The sequence below is a fragment of the Myotis davidii genome, unplaced genomic scaffold (genome assembly GCF_000327345.1).
Source record: "Myotis davidii unplaced genomic scaffold, ASM32734v1 scaffold571, whole genome shotgun sequence".
Taxonomy (NCBI): domain Eukaryota; kingdom Metazoa; phylum Chordata; class Mammalia; order Chiroptera; family Vespertilionidae; genus Myotis; species Myotis davidii.
The window spans coordinates 2245774-2250996 of NW_006283136.1; positions in this window are offsets into that span (position 1 = coordinate 2245774).

Sequence of the window (5223 nt, forward strand, 5' to 3'; positions counted from 1 at the left end):
GCAGCTGCCCTAGTAAGGTTTTGAAACTGTCTGAATTGCTTGGGGGCATGTGAGTCTGGTCCCCAAAGCAGATCGAGGGAGTTCTGACTTGCTGGATAGGGTGAAGGCACTGTTTGTTCTTGGTCCTGGGAAAACATGGCCTGGGTTAGCAAACAGCCTCATGCCCAAGAATTCCTTCAGATGCCCTTCCCTTTACTTCCACTAAGAGGCAAACGGTCCCTGCCTGACTAAGAAATCTTTTGCCCTTTGTCAAATCAGATTGTCTGCTTGGATATCAGTCCTGATCCAACGCCTCACTTCTCTCCTGCCTCAGGCGTTGGGAGACACCAGGGGAGCAAGGACTTGCCATTTCTAGTTGTACATGGAGATCACCTGGGGAACTTTTAAAAACTGGATGCTGCGCCCCACCCCAGGGATTCCAATTTAATTGTTCCGGGGTGGGGCCTGGGCATCCGTGTTTTTAAAATTGTCTCATGTGATTCTTACGTGTTTTGATTGAGAATCTCTGGGTCCAAGGGCTTGCTACTCAAAGTGTAGATGGAAATCAGAAGTCTCTACATACCCTTCCCACTTCGCAGAATCGGAATCTGTATCTCAATGGGTTCTTCAGTCCCACACTGAAGTTTGAGAAGCATGGATCTCATTAGCATATCGTCCTGCTTCACCTCTGCCCATTGCTCTGGCCTGAATTGCAGCCTCTGCGAGTTTCTCAAGCTGGAGCAGTGGCTTTCAGAGGTTATTGGCCGTGACCTACAGACAGAAATAGATTTCATTTTCCATGTAAAGTGCATGTGTGTATACACAATGAAACAAAAATGTCACAAAACAATACCTTTACTCCCTGAAATGCACTCTCATTCGACAGATATTGTTGGCGCCTACTTCCTGCTAGGCATTGTTCTAGGTGCCTGTGTCAGTCTGTTCCCAGACAAAAATCCCTGTCATGGTTTACATTCTGTCTGTGGGGGCAGGGGAGGGGGCAGAGAAGGTTGTTGGACATTTAAAAATTATGAATATGAAAGTGGGAGGGTTCAGAATGAGCCACCTCAAGCTGTACCTCAGTTGTATGTAGAGTACTTTGAGCGAAAGGCAATTTTATCTTCAGGGTCAGGAGAAATTTTATCTTCAGGGAAAGCCTCTGAGGTGCTTGCCCTCATCCCGGCTCAGGGTGTCTAGTATACCTCGATCCCCCTTTCTATCTCTGAGCCTCTCGTGCATGTGAGGTCGCTGACTCATGCATGTGGGTTCGCAGACATATGTATATACTAAATTTGGTTATTTTCTCTTGCTAATCTGTCTCATGTTTATTTGATTATTAGGCCAGCCAGAAGAACTTTGGGGGTAGAGGAAAGTTTGTTCCTCCTCCACAAAGGGCATGCTGGAAGATGAATATAATAAAAATTTCTTTTAAAAATTGCCCTACCCGGTTTGGCTCAGTGGATAGAGTGTCGGCCTGCGGACTGAAGGGTCCTAGTTTTGATTCTGGTCAAGGGCATGTACCTTGGTTGCAGGCACATCCCCAGTAGGGGCTGTGCAAGGGGGAGCTGATTGATGTTTCTCTCTCATCAATGTTTCTGGCCCTCTATCCCTCTCCCTTCCCCTCTGTAAAAAATAAAATATACTTAAAAAAAATAAAAATTTCCATTGTGGGAAACTGTCAGAAGCTGGTTCTGTTTCTTGATTTGGGTGCCGGCCATATTCACTCTGTAAAATGTGCATGTTTTTTGCACTTCTCTGGATATATATACTTCAACAAAAAGTTCGAAAAATTACATTCTGGTATTTTCTATTCCATTAGTGTCCTCTCCCATGAAAAAAATAAGCCAGTCAAAACCCACTAAATTCAGTTCATCTCCTACTAATACGTTGCAACAGTCGTTTAAAAACATGGTTCTATTTTAGAAAACAAACCAGAACAAAACAAAAACCTTCGGCCCAAGCCCTCAGCAGCCTCCACCACCCTTGGCGCAGCACCTGCGTGCAGGTGTGAGTCAGGCTGCATCACCCCTGAACTGCCCTCCTTGCCTTGCCCGCAGTGTAATCATCTCTCAGAGGAGATTCTTAAGGGCACCATCACGAGCCTCCACTTTGAACGAGACCTGACAAGCCCTTTTCCTCTGCAGAGTCACTGCTGTGGGCAGCTCTCCTTAAGCTCCAAATCTGGGAGGTGATTAGCACAGGCATGTTAGAGGGTTGGAGTTATGCCTACAGCACCTCCTGTATCTGCTGAGCCTTGGGCTTCTAAGCTGTCTTCCCTCCTCCATTATGCTGTCAGCTCCCCGGGGGGCAGAGCAGTCTCCCTAGGTGTCTCCCTGGCTCCTAGTACGGGAGTCACAGCACTGTGCAGAGATGACAGCCTCAGAGACAACTCCCAGCAAAGTTCGTGTTCAACATGGTGGTAGGAGAGGACAGTGGGGTGGGGGTGGGGGCTTAGGACTAGGCAGGATGGGGGAAGGGAGCAGGAGGCCTCTTTTCCTAAAGCAACAGAAAACCCTACACTAAGGATGTTCGAGGCATGGATCTGGCCCTTGAGGGCAACGGGTGGAGAGGTGGGAGAATGGGGCCCTGCGCTCCCCCAGTGAATCACCAAACAGGATCTACCAGGATGCAGGTGCTTTGATCCCTTGCTTTGTTTGATTTGGAGCTTGATTTACTGGCAGAGGAGGTTGCTCCCAATCAGTTGTTTGCATCTATTGACCCCTAAAAGTCTAGTCAAAACCAATGCTTCCCAAAATGAAGCTCCTGGGCCTGGCATTGCTTTGTTGTGCCTCAGAGCAGACTTGTGAGTCAGAAAATTGGATTTGAACCCTGGCTTCCCTATAACCAGCTGTGTGACCCTGAGCAAGTTATAGCACTTAGCCATGTAGAGCCTCAGTTCTGCCATCTGTAAAATGGGGATGATAATGTGTACCTCCCTGAGTTGTGGTGGGGGTTGGCTGTAAAAAAATGCCAAGGACAGGACCTTACCAATAGGAAGGGTCCAAACACTTTAGCAGTTGTCATTACTGAGGTTAGTGTGAGGAAGGTTGGGGAGAGGATATCTCCTCAGCGACCTTCCCGCTGAGTGTTTTTCCTGAGGTGAGGCCACAAGGGGGAAGACTTTAGCCTAGCTGCACCCATAAGTGGGGTCAGGAGTCCTGTCTGTCCTAGACCCTCTCTTGGCCCAGGTAGGGTGCTTTAGCCTCCTGCTCAACAGCCCTGGCTCCATGGGGAAGGCAGCTGTTACACACACTGCTATGAAGTGATTTAGTAGAAAGTTGTGCTGCCCACCTCACAGGGTAAGAAGCCATGACTCAAATCCACGCCATCTGGTCCCCCATCAGAGGTGTCTGGACACAAACCACCCAATCCAGCCTCCCCCCTCCCCCTGCCCCCTTGGGTGTCTGGAACCCATCCCCTTCTCATTGCCCTATTGTCCTCTGGCCAGGGCCCCTGGGCCCAATGCCGGACAATGGGAGTGCAGAAAGAACCACCCTTACACAGCTCTCTGATGTCCGATTTTGGGGACACTTCTTCCTGGAGTTATTTTATTATTATACCCATTGTATAATGAGGTACCGTCAGTAGAACGGCCAACTGGGTTCTAAACTCCACATCCCAAGGCTGCCTCCAGTTGGGCTAGGAACTGGTCTTTAGGCTGCACTACCACTGGGAGGAGGAGCGCTAAGTTTTCTCCTCCTTTGTGGGTACAGGGAGAAGAGGGCCATAGAGGCCCAGAGAATGCCCCGCACAAACTGCCCATCTAGAGTCCTTTAGATTCTCAGACTCCCCATCCCTGGGTGCTGGTGCCATTTTAGGGCTCAGCCCATCTGGTTTACAGATGACCTAATAAATTTATAATTCTTTCCCACTTTCGGCCTCATGGGTACCCCTAGAAGGACCCTGACAGGAGGAAGCCCCCCCCTTTTTTTGCCTGGAGCTCTTCCTGCCTGTGTTCTCAGCAGAAAGTGTCACATGCCTGAGAGAGCGCTCCCTTCCTGAAATACCCTTCAAGCACCCTCTGCCCTCTGTTGGGAAAGGGGGGGTGGGGGGGTTGGCCTAGGTTCCTAGGCTTCAGGGCTCCATTTTATCTGTTAGGACTAGAACAGGGGTGGGCAACTTTTTTGTGAGTACGTGCCAAAACCAGCAAAATGTCTGACTCAAAATTCTTCTGCGTGCCAATCCTAATTTTTTGAGAACATGTTATGCCTACTTGATCTCTCTTAAGGTGTACATATGTGAAGAACCTTGAAGAAATAATAAAATTCATTCGAGCAACAAAAACACAGTATATGATGATGAAAAATACATTTATTTTTTAATGTATACATGTGCACTGATAGTCCGACAGAAAATTTTATGACTCCATTTGATATTATCAGTGAGACTTTTGCTGCTGCATCACTGATGACAGAGATTTTATATCAGGATTATATTTTGTGACCTTCAGAGATATGCATGAGCTACTACTTTCATCCGTCAGGCTACTCCTATTACGAGACTTAACAAAATTCATCCCTGAGAACAAAAATTCACAAGCGTATGTGGATGAAACCAAAACACTGGTAGGATCTAGGAAGGCAGAGAGAGTTAAGGCAGAGGCATAGAAATTGCTCTTCCCCTCTCTCGTCAATCCATGTCTATGGTCTTTAAGATAACTTGTTATGTAAAATTATTTATTTATCTAAGATGCACCCACACTGAATTTATCTGAAAAATAAAAAAGTCGATATTAAGAAAAAAATTGTAAATGGAAGATTATAAGAAAGGGTTTCGTGTGCCAGCAAAAGTTACTGTCATGACATGTTTGGCACGCGTGCCAGGGGTTGCCCACCCCTGGACTAGAACCTTTCTCTGCAGTCTATCACTCATTAGATTATGCCCCCGAAAACTTTCCAATCCATTCTCCTCATTTTAGAAACGAAGCAACTGAGGCCAGATGGAAGAGACTTTTTACACGGTCACATGGTAAATCAGCACACCTAAACTGCTGCTTGGAATCCAAGACTCCTATGTCAGTGCTCCTCCACTGGGTGTGGTTGACTACACCTTTCCGGTGTTAACTCCTGACCTCATGCTTCACCTCGCCTTCCTTTTCTGGCGTCACTGGAAGACGCAAGCATGGCCTGAAGGAGGAAGGAGGAGTGATGCGAAGAAAGGGGAGAGGGAGGGTAGGGGAGGAGCGAGAGGAACCTGGCCCTTTAAGAGGGCGTGCTGGGCCCCGCCCCCGCCCCGCCTTCGGCA